We start from the raw sequence: 16,400 nt of genomic DNA, 5'->3' as shown, positions 1-16,400 counted from the left end.
TATAATTATCAATGCATCTTGATTTGCAATTTTGATCAATTTCAGATTGAAGACATTGATAGAACTGTTCAAATTCTTGATCTCTAGCTTTGATGGTTTGTGCCTAATTTTGAATAATGGTTGTATTCATTGGATTTCCTTGAATGGAGATAGATATAATCAGTGATAGGATTCAGTTAGTTCACAGCAGTTCTGCAGAACTGATACTTAATTTGGGGCTGAGTTCCTGGAACTAGTTGTTAAAATGGCATTTGTAATCAGAGTTCTCAATAAGATGAGTGGTCAGGCAACCACCTAATGTGGAAATCACAAATTTCCATTCTTTACACTTTGTATGTTGTTACAAAGTGTTTCAACCATGTATTCTAAGCACCTGTAGTAATGCTCATTCTGTGGATTGGTATAAAAAATTAGTTGGACTATGCTTGTAATATTTATTCCTTTCTTAAAACGCATACTATAGATGAAATACTACATTTTTACACCCTTGTGTTTGCTATTCAGTAAACAAACAAAATAAAGGGGGATAAAGGTCAAAGAATCAGAGGATGGCATGCTGTCATTCGTTTCAGCTTTGGGGAATACCTCAAGTTCCCTCAAGATATTATAAGTGAATTATGAAACACCTGAAAATGTTCAAAAAGCTAAAAATATTGGCAGAACAATTGCTGTAAGTTTTACTATAAGCAGAAGCAGAAGAGTTTTCACAAAGGTGAACAGATTATGTTCAGAGAAGTCACTTGTTTCTAATATATTAAGCACAATGACTTTTGTCTAATCAGCCTATCTCTAAAGCAATTGGATCCTACTCCTAAAGTAAAAATATAGTTACATATAAATCACACATCCATCTAGACCCAGATAAAAGTAAAGAACATTTCAAGTGAGGAAGCCAAACAAGAAACAATATTGAAATATCTTAATAGTTTGTTTTTATTCAGGAATTATTTAACATATTTTCATTAACATTTTAATACTCTTGCAACATAATCAAGTTTTGTGTACCTCTTTTAATGTTCTTTTTTAAGAATTAACTATACAAAATAATAAGCTACATTTGGTATATCTTTTTAAAAATATTTAAAAGTCATTAGGGTAGTGAACTAGTTAAATTATTTGAATCCCACCACTGGATCTAGTCCTATCATGGACAGCATTGTACTTCAAGATAGATATCAATTTTTTGACAATGAATGCAATGCCATTATTCTTGATTTTTTTCATTCTCAATATAGTGAACTATATGATTTTCTGATTCAAAATGGCCAATACCAGTCCATTTCAGCTCATCAATGCCTAGAATCAATGCTCATCAATGTCTATTTTTAAGTATTCCATTTGATTTTTTACAACTTCCAATTTTCCTAGATTTATACTTTGCACATGCCAAGTACTAATTATTAATGAATGTCTCCAATTCTTTCTTTTCATTTTGCACTCTACCCAATCATCAATTGAAGGTCTGGGAGGCTTTATTCCCTGTGTTAGATTTCTGGAGTGATTTTACTTTGGTTCTTGCTTTGAAATGCTGAAAGGATTCATGCAGCAGAAACACCACATGACAGAAACACATTCGTAATCCAAGTGACTTTAATGAGGGAAAGGAAAGTTTCAGGTATTACAGTCTCAAAAATTACAAGCTATTTTGGGAAAACATGCAAGGCTGTGTGGGAACCACACAGTTTGTGACTGAACACAAAAAGGCATGTGGATAGAAAACCTGAACAGGAGGGCAAAACCACGCATGCAGAACCAACAAATTCCCAGAAGCCAAGAGAGCAGGTGGGGCTGCAAACGCTACCTTTATCCCCACCCTACCCCACTGGTTGAGAAGGCGGGGTTGAGAGTATTGGCTGGCCCTATTGGTTGAGTTTAGGCACACCTGTGAGACATCATGTGCCTAGGTTGTGGCCAGGTTTAGCTCCACATATTCAGTTTGCATTTTTCCAGAGGTGTTTAATGGGTGCCTGATTTCCCTGTCGCCCCTTTATTGTGGCCCTAGACAGTCATTAGGGAGACAACCTATCTTCCTCCACTTATCCCTCTTCTGGCTACCTATTACATGCACATCATGACTGACTGTACTTTCAGAAGGAAACACTTCTTCTGTCTTATTTTATGACCTAAGGGGCTCATCTTCAGGCACCATCTACAGCAATGTTCTGCTGCTTTGCATGAGGTCTTCGATATCTGATAATATTTCAATTATCTCCATAAGGTTTTAGTGGCTAATTCCTCAGCAATTGTGTTAGTTTGGGTAGAGTAGAGAAACAAATCCATAGAACTTGTATGTGTTTAAGACAGAGTTTTATATAAAGGGTAATTGTACATTGAGAAAACATCCCAACCCAGGCAAGTCCAAGCCCCTAAGTCTGATATTAGCCCATTTGACCGATACCATTCTATAAAGTCCTTTTCAAACTCACAAAACACATGCAATGATGCCAAATGCAGGACAATCACAGGCCAGGGGATAGAAAGTCTTTGGATCCACTGGCGTTGTAAGCATCTCGACATTGACAAAGGTCTCTATACAGCTTCTCCAGTTCCCAGGGCAGGGTTCTATCAGCATAGTGCCATGTGTCTTATCAAGTCTTGTAAGTTAAGCATCATCTCAGAGAGTGAGTGGAGAGAGAATGTGTCTTCTGCCTCCAAGGAGGAAAATACCAGAATTTCCAGAATCCTAGGAGAAGGCCATGCCCACACAGAAGACTCATTGGCTATGACCTGATTGACAGAGTGGACTCCACCCCTTCACTAGTAATCCTCTCAAATCCCAAATTGACACCAGATTATGTAACTACCACAGAAATGGACAGCCTATCTCTTCTTCATAGGCTGCTTTAAATCTGGAACCTCTGCTGAAATCTGTTTAATTTGGATGACACTGCTGGCTTTATTGGTGGCATCCTATCCAGCATCACAGCACACAACACACCACTGTACAACAAACTGATACATAAGTGGTGGACCAAATTTAATATCTGAAGTATATCACTGCACTCAAAGTCCTTAATATCCAAGACCTTAGAGATGATCTTTGAACATCCTAAGTATGAATTACATGAGTTTATTTGTATATTTTTTCCAATAAAATTCATGTGATGCTGAACATTTTCACACAAACAGTTCACCTTTATAATAAATTGTATACTTTAGTAAAAATTGATCTCTTTTCCCCCTCCTTCATGAACCCTGATAATTAAAAAAATTTTTTTTCATACCTTACACTGACTGATGTCTCCCTTCACCCATTTTTCTGTTGTCTGTCCCTCTGGGAGGGGGTTATATGTAGATCATTGTGTATGAGGACCTGATACCAAGGGCTCAAGTAGAAAGAAACTGTTTTGAAAATGATGGCAGCAAGCTTGCCACAATGGATGTGTGTATGGATTGGGATAAAAGTTGTATGCGCCCCCAAGAAAATTATTTTTTTTAATGCAAAACAAACAAAATTATCGCTGGCAGTTCTCAAGTACTTTAAGAGATATTTTTAGTGTAATGCCATAAGCTTTTAATAGCCATGGACCCCTAAAAAGTACAACTGGTGATACCAGAAGTGCTTCCAAGAAGCAAAACTTTGGGACATTAAAAAAAAATGTTGCATTGCTTGGTATGCACAGGAGATTGAGTCTGCAGTTGTGATATCACCCATTTCAATATAATTGAAGCCAGCTGAAGGGTAGCTACTAAAAAGAAAGAAATGATCATTTTGAACCTACTGCTACAGTTACAGCTCACTGCCATTGAGTTGACTCTAAGTCATACTGACCCTCTAGGGCAGAACAGAGCGGTCCCTGTGGGTTTCTCAGGCTATAAACCTTTAGAGGAGCAGAAAGCCTAGTGTTCTCCCAGGATGCGGCTACTGGCTGTAGTTTGCCTCCCGATGAGCAACCCATTACACCTCCAGGAACAATAGGAGCTGAAAACGCCGGGAAGTTTTCATGAGATGCCTTTTGTCTTCTATTGGAAATGCCACTTTCATGGGTATACAATATGTAAAGCATATAAAATATGTGTAAATCTACTGTTTATATTATATTCACTTCTGGTGAACAGCATATTAGTAATTAAGTTTTACACGAGATAAAGTACATAAAAATTTTCAACTGGGGCATTCAGTGCCTCCACCTCTGATTTGTTAAAAGGCACCTCTGTTCAAAATTTAGTTCAATGTTAATTAATTTTGAATTTATTCAATTTCAACTTATAGGGTGTACTCTGTAAGCACTAAATACAGGTGGATTGCAATCCCTCTCATTCATTCTCACGGTTTCACCTCCAAATTCATATAGAAAATTATCTCTTGGTAAATGCAGCATGCTAAAAGTTAAACATTTTTCCCCTTTTCTATTTTCTCCCTGAATGCTTTCTATTTTAACAAATTATATAATCATCTACCTGTTAGGCCAAAATTTGGTGTCATATTTTCTTGACCTCAACTCCATTAAAAAAAATTAAACCCTCTGCCATTGAGTTAATTATATCTCATAGAAACTCTAGATAAGGTTTCAATAACTGTAAATCTTTAAGGAAGACAGTCTCATCATTTCCCAAGAGAACATCTTGTGATTTTGAACCACAGAACTTTCAGTTAGCCACCTGATACCTGATACACAGGGCCAATAACTTGATATATTTCTTGCATACATAGTTTTCTCTCCAATCTCTTTCACATGGAGTCCAAACAACTATTAATTTTCTTTTGTACAACTATGAGAGCTGTCTCTGGTTTCCCTGGCCTCTTGCTCCAATTTACACATAGAAGACAAAGTTGATGATATTCACCTCTTACAAAAAACATTCTTAACCTTATGAAATATTTCACATTCCTTAATGTTTGTGATGCTCTCCATTATCAGGCTCCAAATACTTTTTTGGTTCCTATAAATGTGAAGTGATTTATCCAAAGTTTACTTATTCTATAATATACACACACACACCCTAATATTATTTAATCTTACTGGTGGGAAGCATGCAGTTGTGTCATAGAATAGTGAAGTAGGACCTCAAGGGAGAAAGGCTGCCTCCGGAGGCTCCATGAACTCACGAGTTCGCTATGCTGACTCAGGCAGTCCTCGTTACAGAACCGTCAAAGAAGGGAAAAGGTAGTAATTAGTGCTGAATCACTCAGAAGTCCCTCAAAAAGTCAAAGGCACGTGGGAGTGTATAATCGGGGTTAAATGCCTCATATTTTACCAAAAAAATGCTTTATTTTCATATTTTAATTAAATGCAAGTAGGTATATTTAAACAACGAATTTTAACCACAGGGTAGAGTTGTGAAAGGGACAAATCTGTTCTACATTACCAAGGTCATTGCTTCTGCAAGAAAGGAGAAATTAGTGTAGGTAAGAATAAGAACAGAAAATATGCTACTTAAGTTGACCTAATTCATGCATCCTGATGCTTATTCCTTTAAAATGTACCCTTGTCTAATTTTGATGAGGAGAGGAAAATAATTCATTCATCGTGGGAATTTTTGCAATTGTTTAGAAGAGCAAAGCTAAGTTTTCAAATAATCCTCTTTAAAGTACAATGGTGTTTAAACATTAAGCGTGACAATTCTTAAATTAATTTGGAGGTCAACGGTACATTAGGTTTATACAAAAATTATAAATTTTATATTGTATTTTCATTAATCATTTTCACCTAACTTATACCATATACATATATTCACAATCTTGGGTTTTCCTGATTTTCTATTTTCTTTTCTAAAACTTCCTTTGCTTTCTGAACAACTGCCAACTTTAACCTCTCTGCCATATATACCTTCTAAAATTTTATGAATTCTTCACTACACAGATATTTCCTGACCCACACAGTATTTAAGTTACAGCAAACTGCAGAGAGGACCATCATTCTTTGATGGTGGTAGTTGTTTGGTGCATCTTTTCATTAGTAATATATACTTCATTCAATGTTGCAGAATATAATATACTGATGTTGTTACTCTTGGATGTTCACGCAAAAATATGCAATGTTATGCTTTACCAAAGCACCTGTATAAAACATGTGGCTAGTACATGTGTTGGTACATGTTCAATTCTAAGGAATAGATTTGACTCATGGAACATTAGTGACAAGATTTAATGACTTGAAGGATGGAATCAAGAACATCATACACGAAGAAAGAAAACGTTCCTTAGAAAGCAAGAAATAAAGAAAAGATCAAAGTGGATGTCAAAAGAAACCCTGAAATTTGTTCTTAATCATAGAGTAGTTAAAGCAAATGGAAGTAAAAGAACTGAGCAGAAATTTTCAAAGGAAAGCTCAGAAAGATAAGGTAAAATATTATAATAAAACGTAGGACATGGTTTTCAACTGAAAGAATTCAAGCAAAAATTCAAGTCGCAAGTTGAAACTTTGAAATATTTTATGGGTAAAATATTGATTAATGTGGGAAGCATCAAAAGAAGATGGAAAAAATTTGCTATCACTGTACCCAAAAATAATTACAGTTGAAACTCAACCATTTGAAGAGTGAACAGTATGAGCAAGAACCAATGGCATTGAAAGGAAGAGGTGCAAGCTTCACTCAAAGCGGAAGCCAAAATCAAGGCCCCAAGATTTTGTGGAACACTGATTAGAATATTTCAATAAGCTAATGAAGAATTTAGTTGTCTGGATCAGGAAATTTGGAAGACAGTTACTTGGTCAACTGACTGTAAGAGTTCCATACTTGTACCTATTGAAAAGAGAAGTGTGTTCAGATTATAGAACAATATCATTCATACCACATGCATGTAAAATTTTGCTGAAGATTAAAGTTACATTCATAAATATATAAGAAAGAGCTTTCAATCAAGAGATATTTATATATCAAGAAGCATCCCAGTCCACTCCAACCCAAGTTCATAGGTTTCATGCTGGTACATAAGTCCTTCTTCAGACTCAGTAGCCCCTGCTGATGACTCAGAATGGCGAAACTGGAAGCAGAAGATCACAGGCAGTTCAGTGCACAGTCAAGTGTATCCAAGATATCTCAGAGTCAGCAACTGAGTTCCAGCAAGCAGGAAAATAAAGGCCCATAGAGAGGGCCATCTCTGATGTTGCATACTCTTATAAGTGATGCCATGAACAAGGTGTGATCAGGCTGCAAATTGATAGACAGTTTAAACTTGGCCTCAAGTCAGGGGTGTCTGGTTGATATAATCCCTAACTAAGACAATTAGTAAACAAGGGTTGCAGCAGTCCATTGACATGGAAATGCCAGAAAGTCAAGGTGCATTCAGAAAAGGATGTGAAACAAATGCTATCATTGCTGATGGCAGATCGATCTTGGATCAAAGGAAATATTAAAATATGTTTAATTCTGTTTTGTTGATTATGCAAAGGTGTTTGGCTGTGTGAATTATAACCAACTGTAGATAACCTTGAAAAGAATTGGAATTCCAGAACACTTCATAGTGCGCATGCGGAACCTGTACATGGATTAAGAGGCAGTTGTGTGCACAGAAAAAGGGCATACTGCATGGTTTAAAATCAGTAAAGGTGTGCTTCAGGGTTATAGCTTCTCACCATACTTATTCAGTCTATATGTTCATAAAGTCATCAGAGAAGCTAGATTATATGAAGAAGAATGTGTCATCAGAATTGGAGGAAGAATAATTAACATCATGTGACTTGCAAATGATAGAAACTTGCTTGCTATCAAGGAGGACATGAAGCACTTCCTGAGGAAGATCAAGAATTGCAGCCTTTAGTATAGATTACAGTTCCATGTAAAGATGACCAAAGTCATCACAATTGGACCAGTAGCAATCTCACGAAAAAGTTGAAATTGCCAAGGAGTTTGCCTTAACTTGGAACCAAAATCAATGCTCATGGAAGTAGCAGTCAAAAGGTCAAACTATGAGTTGCACTAGGTAACAAGACCACTTTAAAGCATTGAAAATCAAGGAGGATACTTTGAGGACCAAGATGCCTCTGAGCCAAGCCACGCTATTTTCAAATGCCACATATGCATGTATAAGTTAGACATAGAATAAAGAAGACAGAAGAAGAATCCGTGCATTTGAATTGTGTTACTGAAGAAAACTATCAACGTGCCATGGACTGCTAAAAGGACACACTGAGCTGTCTTGGAAAGAAGACTGTCCAGGGTGCTCTTTAGAGGCAAAGAGGGTGAGACTTTGTCTTACCTGTGCCCTTCTCATCACCTGACCTTTGGTTCTTAGGACACGAACCTGCAGAAATCTGCAGCCCACCACCTGAGTTTGGCATCTCATATTTGCTAAAGTTGTAGTTGTAGTGGTGGGAAACTGAGGACCTGGAAGAAAGTGTAGCTGGCCTGTTCTCTACTCTTGTTTCTACAGTGCTTGGAAAACAGTCACCGGTGTTAAGAGGAAGATCTCCATGGATCTTGAATTGATTGATAAATGCCAGATGCATACATTTTTTTCCAGGAAACAGGTTTTCTACATATACCCCAATAAAATAAATTGTCTCCTACAGATGTCTGGCTTCTCTCACACGCTGTTAAAAGGAAGCTTATCTCTAAGAATATGCATTTTCCTTGTTTGCCTTTTTTTTTTTTTTGAGGATAAGGTGAAATTTTATTTTTTTCTTCTGAAAGAATACATTTTCCAGCCCTTTTACTCTTTTTTTTTTTTTTACATTTTATTAGGGGCTCATACAACTCTTATCACAATCCATACATATACATACATCAATTGTATAAAGCACATCCATACATTCTTTGCCCTAATCATTTTCAAAGCATTTGCTCTCCACTTAAGGCCTTTGCATCAGGTTCTCTTTTTCCCCCCTCCCTCCCCGCTCCCCACTCCCTCATGGGCCCTTGATAATTTATAGATTGTTATTTTGTCATATCTTGCCCTATCCAGAGTCTCCCTTCTCCCCCTTCTCTGCCGTCCATCTCCCAGGGAGGAGGTTACATGTGGATCCTTGTAATCAGTTCTCCCTTTCCAACCCACTCACCCTCTACTCTCCCAGCATCACCCCTCACACCCCTGGTCCTAAAGGTATCGTCCACCCTGGATTCCCTGTGCCTCCAGATCCCATATGCACCATTGTACAACCTCTGCCCTCTCAGTCCTGCAAGGTAGAATTCGGATCATGGTAGTTGGGGGAGGAAGCATCCAGGATCTGGGGGAAGGCTGTGTTCTTCATCGGTACTATCTCGCACCCTGACTGACCCATCTCCTCTCCTAAACCCCTCTGTGAAGGGATCTCCAGTGGCGGACAAATGCGTTTTAGGTCTCCACTCTGCACTTCCCCCTTCATTCACTATGGTGAACATATATATATATATTTTGCATGATGTCTTATACCTGGTCCCTTTAGCACCTCGTGATCGCACAGGCTGGTGTGCTTCTTCCATTTGGGCTTTGTTGCTTCTGAGCTAGATGGCCACTTGTTCACCTTCAAGCCTTTAAGACCCCAGACACTATCTCTTTTGATAGCCGGGCACCATCAGCTTTCTTCGCCATATTTGCTTATGCACCCGTTTGTCTTCGGTGATCGTATCATGGAGGTGTGCAGCCAATGACATGATTTTTTGTTCTTTGATGCCTGATAACCAATCCCTTTGGGACCTTGTGATCACACAGGCTGGTGTGTTCTTCCCTGTGGGCTTTGTTGCTTCTGAGCTAGATGGTCGCTTGTTTATCTTCAAGCCTTTAAGACCCCAGACACTATGTCTTTTGATAGCCGGGCACCATCAGCTTTCTTCACCACATTTTTAAGGAGTGATTAACACCATTTGTTTACTGGCCTGCCAAACACTTACTTTGAAGTTTTCCCTAGAGGACTCAGCATGTTCACGTTTAGCACATTACCCATTTTATTGTATATACTATCAAGTGGCTTGCAAGCCACACTAGAATAAAACCTTGTGGTGTTGAATAAACTTGCTCTTCTCAGCTCAACTCTTCTCTCAAGATGAGACCCCTGTGTTTCGCCCTCTAAAGTCTTTTTTCCTCCTTAATTCCACGTGCAACTCCTAAGGACAAATTCGACTATGGGGCTGGATCCCACAAATAGTGAACTAGCTGAGGTCTCTAGCCTGACCCACAGATGTTAGCGATCCTAGCCCTCAAATTGCCAGAGCCATTTGCTTAAAACTCTATAAATCTTATATATACATTTCACTCATCTTTCACTTCTAGAGAATCCAGAATAAGACAATGACCAGGGTACAAACCGCGGTCTCTTAACAGTGGGCTTCACAAACACTGAAGTGAAAGTTAAAGAATTTCTGTCCCGTTTTTGTACCCTTACCCTCAACCTTTTCTCAGAGAGCTAAGCCCACCAGCATTCTCAGATCAATATTGAATGATAGAAAAGGTGAATGATTCATGAACATTCAATATGTTACAACAACACACTGTCAGGTAGTCAGAGAGGGACTGGCGTTGTCCCTCCCTGTTCCTACACAAGACCCCCTACAGGAGGCTGGGAAGAAATCAGGCGAGCATTAAACACCTATGTAGACTCTTTAACATGCTCCAATTCAAGTTCCCTGAGCCAGGTGGGTTTGATTCAGCCAATGCGGTCAACCAATACCTTCGACCATGCCTGCCCAGCAACAGGTTTAATACAACTTGGTGGTGAGATGGTGGGCTCTTCTGCCCTTTTGCCTTCTTCTGCCCCTCTCCCATTGACCCTGCTCCTGTGCCCACTTGGTTGTGCCACTGTCTCTCTGGGCTCAGGTCACCATATGTGGGCACACTGCCCCATAAGGTTGCCTGTGTTCAACTGTGAGCCCCAGCACAGCCTATGCACAGTTTGGCTGCTTCCACGAAAGAGCATGTACTCCTTTGACACTGTAAAAGCTGAAACTTCTTTCCTTTTTATAAAACCTCCTATGGATTTCAAACCAGGTTTCTGTGTGAATTTTTTTCTCATGTGAAGCCAAGAACTGAGGTATTACCCACCTGAGAAAATAACATTAGTGGTGCCCTGTGATTTGCAGATAACTTTTAGACTACACCTGAGGGTAAGCCCTGCTTTGGATATTTCCTGTAACGGGCCCCCCTTCCAGCCTTCCTGACTCTGTCTGAGCACCATTCAGACTTTCACCTCGCTACCCTTAAGAGACTGAGAAAGCAAACAGCTCAGTGAGACTTAAACTGCATGACACAGTGTGGGAATTGTGCCCGATGTGACCCTACCACACTGGGGTGAAGCACTAAGAGTGGGCAACATAACAGCAAGGGGAGCAAAGCAACAAAGTCCCCAAGGAATATTTGTGTGGAGGCCCTATAGAGGAAAGAACTAGGAGGCAAAGGACATTTATAGAGGTCTACATACAGACAGGTTCATGTGTAAATACATTTTTATATAATAATAGGGAAATAGATTTATTTGTTAAGTAGTAAGGCAAAAGATAGACATAGGGCCTCCACACAAGTATTTCCTCAAGCAAAGAATACTTTGTTCTAGTAACCCAGAATTCTATGATGCTCACCTTCCATGACACTATTGCTTAAGACAAAATGTGTGCATAAGTAAATGTGGTGAAGAAAGCTGATGGTGCCCAGCTATCAAAAAATACAGCGTCTGGGATCTTAAAGTCTTGAAGATAAATAAGTGGCCATTTACCTGAGAGGCAACTAAGCCCACATGGAAAAAGCACACCAGCCTGTGTGATCATGAGGTGTTGAAAGGATCTAGTATCAGGCATCAACCCCCCCCCCAAAAAAAAATCATATCAATATGAATGAGGGGAAGAGCGGAGTGGAGACTCAAAGCCCATCTGTAGATAATTGTACATACCTTTACAAAAGAGTCACAAGGAAGAGATGAGTCCATCAGGGTGCAGTATTGCACTGATGAAACACATAATTTCCTCTAGTAATGCTCTCCCCACCCCACCCCCACTGTCATGACCCCAATTCTACCTTCCCAATCTGGCTAGCTCAGAGCAAGTACAGTGATACAAATAAGAGCTTGAAACACAAGGAATCCAGGACAAATAAACCCCTCAGAACCAACAATGAAAGTAGCGATACCAGGAGGGTAAGGGGAAGGCAGGAAGGAAGAAAGGGGAAACTGATCACAAGGATTGACATACCCCCTGCCCCCAAGGGGGATAGACAACAGAAAAGTGGGTGAAGGGAGACAGTAGTTGGTATAAGACATGAAAAACATCATAATTTATAAAATCAAGGGATAGGAGGGAGGGAAGGTAGAAAAATGAGGTGATACCAAGGGATCAAATAAAAAGAAACTATTTTGAAAGTGATGTTGGCAACATATGTACAAATGTGCTTGACACAATAGATGGATGGATGGGTTGTGATATGAGCTATAAGAGCCCCCAATAAAATGATTTTTTTAATATATCATAATGTCACTAAACCTAAAAAAAATAAAAACAGCACGGCGGGCAGGTGCGCTTTGGGAAAGATTCTGGCCTTCTTTTGGAAGCCAAATCTTCTCTTAAATTTACTGTTGGTGTCAAAAAGCCAATTCAACAGCTGTGCCTATGGGGACGCACATAATGTAGGGCAGGAGTCACTTTCCCCTGTCCTGTGTGTTTGCTGTTTCCTGTTTCTGTGTTGGGCTGAAGGTCTACCTTTCTGCACTACTGGTGCCTCACATGCATGGCCCAGAATCTCTTACTGGGATACAATGGAAATGCTGCAGCCTGCAGTGTTGGGAAGTTCCAGTCCCCAGAGTCTTGATTTTCAGTGGCCCGCTGTGGTCTGACCAGCACAATGGATACAAGAGCACACATAAACCCTGTTGGTCTCTGCAGTATTCTGGTTCCCTTTGCTTGCTCCCTGCTGACTCCCAACTTGGCTGCACGTGGCAACCACCATTTCCCTTGCAGGGTAGCCCAACATGTAATTCTCTACTCCCCAACAAGATGGTGCCATCCAGTGTTCGCCGCCATCTTGTTTCTAGGCATTTCTGTCGACTTCTTTAAGATGGCACCCAGAGCTCCAATGGGCGGTGGTGTGTGTGTGTGGAGGTATTACTTAGTGCGCTGGCCCCACCTGGCTTATCTATAAACTGGGTGTTTTCTCTAGTTTCCGACCTGTGTTCAGTTTTTCCCACTGGCTGGTTTCCTTTGCCAAAGCCTCGGCAAAAGGCAGTTTAAAGCCAAGCCCCTGAGTAACTGCTAACTTTTGTTTTCAAAGGCTTTTCAGCACCACTGCCTTGGGCCTCTGGGCCATGCATGTTCTTAGTGCAGTTCCTCTGTGACTGTATGTGTCCAGCCCAAGATCCCAATTTCCCTAGAATGTTTCCTGACCCGATTTGCAGGTCTCTCCTCCTCTTCAAAGGATACGGAAGGCTGTTCATGACAGTGGTCACCTCGGAAGCCTATTGGAAGGCCACTCCAAGCAGTGGCCTCCTCTTTGGAGGCCCGGTGAATTACACATGCCAGTAATTCCCTCCATTGGCCTTCTATAGTCACCCAAGCTGGTGGTCCGCCTTGCTTTCTGTCTAAAAAATGGTTGGAACCTAGTTTTCCAGCAAAGACTGAGTCCCTGACCCCCTCCCTAAGCAGGGGCACTTGTTGAGGCTTGGGTCCCACAGAGTGTAGGAAAGTTTTCAACTGAAAATGGCCATTTTAGGGGAGGGTGGGGAAATGTGGAAGGAATACTGGACCAGGACCAAGGAAACAGCAGGAGCAAAAAATCCCCTGAGGTCTCCCTAGAGAGAGGAGAGCCCAGAGAAAGTGCAGGGGTGCAGGTATGCCCCCAAACTCCAAGAGAACACCTGAACAAGAGCATAGCAGCCTGCCCATGGCCTGCTTTTATCCTCTCTTCTCCCCACTGGCTGGGAGGCTTGGTTGAGGGTATGAGCCAATCTTATTGGCTGAGTTCAGGTGCATTAGGTGTTCTCCCATAGGTGACTGATGGGTGTCTGACTCCCCCGAACCCTTTTATTGTGGCATGGACAGCTAATTTTCATTTTGTGTGGGCATTCAGTGGAGACAACCCCTTTATCTTTCATCTAGCTACCTGTCATTCCCCACCAAAGTAGTATGGACCCAAATCATTGGGGCTACTGGGCAGAGACCATTTTCAGGCTACTTCCTGCTGACAAATAGACATGAAGTGGGCCTTTGGGTCCACACCATTCCCCTAAATTGTCATCTACTTTTGGGCCCATGGTATATGGGTTGGAGGTGATTCTGGCACCAGTGATCCTGGAGATGGCAAACTTGGCTTCGTGTCCTTACTAATCGGAAGACTTCTGGAAGAGACAAAACAAGTGAATGGTTTAGGTAATGCTAGGGCAAGAGCTCTGGGATGGCCATGCCCACTGAAGTATGGGTTAATCTCACACTGGAAGATTCCAAAGGAAATATCAAGAGGTATTAACACTGGATCGACAGGCATGGACTGAAAGCTTATTTAAACCCAGGAATTGTGTCATTAGGTTTACTAGCTTCAAGATGGTTGTGGATTTGAGGTAAGGTTTCTGCAGAGCACTTAACTGTCTCAGGATGCCAAAGAAGCACCATCTTAAGGTCATCTGATGGTTCACATATGTAATTATATTGCTCTTGGTGATCTGTGTCTGAGAGGTCCTGCCCAATTGCTTCCACAGCTTTACCCATGAATGGTGGATCCATGCCCTCTCTCCTGGAACTTTAATGGCAGCAGGGGGAGAGAGAATTACTTGGAAAGAACCCTTCCAGATAGCATAGATCTAGGATTAGGGGACCCATCTTTCTGGGTTTTTATAAGAACTAGGCCTCTGAGCATTCACAAGGGAGCAGTTTTAAGTATTGGTTAATTCTCTCAACTTGCCCTTAAGATTGTGGTCTCCAAGCACAGTAGGGACGCTCAGTTATTCCTATGTGTCAAGCAACTGCTTGGAATCTGAGGAAGGACGTTAGGAGAGCGTAAACAGCACCAAGTTGGGAAAATGTACTGGCTTACCTGCCAATATGCACAAGCAGGATTCCAGACCGGGAATGGCTGGGCCATCCAGTTGAGCGACTTCAGTCCAGCTAGCACTTGCACACTCACCAGCAGACCACTCTTCTCTTGGGTCTTGTCCATAAGACAATTTGTTTATAGCAAAAGCAGTGCCCTCGTGGAAGCCTATTTCTTTAAAGGCAATCCTTCACCCGGTGGTCAACATGATAACACACATAGCACTTCGTACCCTGTGCAGGATCTTGGAAACCTGGGAGGCATTAGTTGGGCACTGATTCGTAAAGGTAGCCAATACCTGCGCATGCCTAGCACCTTTCCTTCTCTCCTCCTTTTCCTGACACTCTTGCTCTCTCTCTATTGTAAAAGGTAATATTGACACTAGTGACCATTTCTTCTAGGTAGCTCCTCCAGGCTTTTGCACTAACTTCTGGAGCTCCTTCTGAATGGCAGATGTAACCTGTGTGAGAACTTTGTCTTTCAGTATAATTTTCCCTTCATGAGTCTAAATCTACCATGGTGTGCTTATTCAGAGCTTCTCTCAGCCGTTCTAAGAAACTTACCATACTTTCCTTAGACCCCCTAGTTAATGGCTGTTACTTTAGTGTAGGTGATGGCCTTTAGCTGCCCTGACTTTTGACACACACTAGAAAATGTCCCCATATCCTCCTGGCAGTGGGATCACTATAACCCCAAGTGGGATCAGTTGGAGGCATACTTATTTCTCCTATTGGACACTGATCATTCTTCACATGTAAATTATATGCGAATAATTTCTTTTAGTATGCGTTCTTTCTCAAAATCTGTCATAGTCTGTCCTAGAATTATCATTACATCCTTTGAAGCCAGGTCATAGTACAAGGTGAGGTGCTAAAAGCTATCTATGTACTGTTATGGAATCTCTGAGTAGCTGCCTAGGTCACTCTTAATCGGCTTGAGTTCAATTGGGGTAAAGGCTTAGGAATCGATCAAGAACCAAATTCTCTGGCTGCCTCTACCAAGGGTAGTATGTTGATGGGGCCTCTTCCTTCTCAGGGGTTCAGTGACACAGGCCAGTATAGTTGGGCTAGGGTCTGAGAGGCTCCCAGACAAGCACTAGGCCCTGTATCAGGTCTTTCGTATATCTGGAACAAAGGTATTTATTTACTGTTTCTCAAGAGGAAAAATGCCTTAACATAAGGGACTTCTGCGCAGGGAGAGTGCTATTCCTTGGCCACGATTCCCCATCACCTGGAATGTACTGGGCCCAGCTGGAGTTGCAAAAGAACAATGGTTTCTGTTTCTTTAATGTCTGTGGGTCAAATCTAGACACAATAGACAGGATGCAGTACAAAAGTGTTCCTCGGGGAACAGACTCCTGGTTGCCTGTCTAGAAAATACACAGCAAAGGGTTAGATTTCCTGGCCCCCCCCGGGTCCTTAACCAGAGGTTCATGTCCTCTGGAAACTGAGAGCTACAAACAGATATTGCCATATTTGGTGGTGTCAGGACCCAGCCTCCAACTGTTGGCCAGGCCTGGCATATTTTCTAGGCCACA

This window comes from Tenrec ecaudatus, chromosome 2 (assembly GCF_050624435.1).
Source record: "Tenrec ecaudatus isolate mTenEca1 chromosome 2, mTenEca1.hap1, whole genome shotgun sequence".
Taxonomy (NCBI): domain Eukaryota; kingdom Metazoa; phylum Chordata; class Mammalia; order Afrosoricida; family Tenrecidae; genus Tenrec; species Tenrec ecaudatus.
This window is presented reverse-complemented; position numbering follows the sequence as displayed.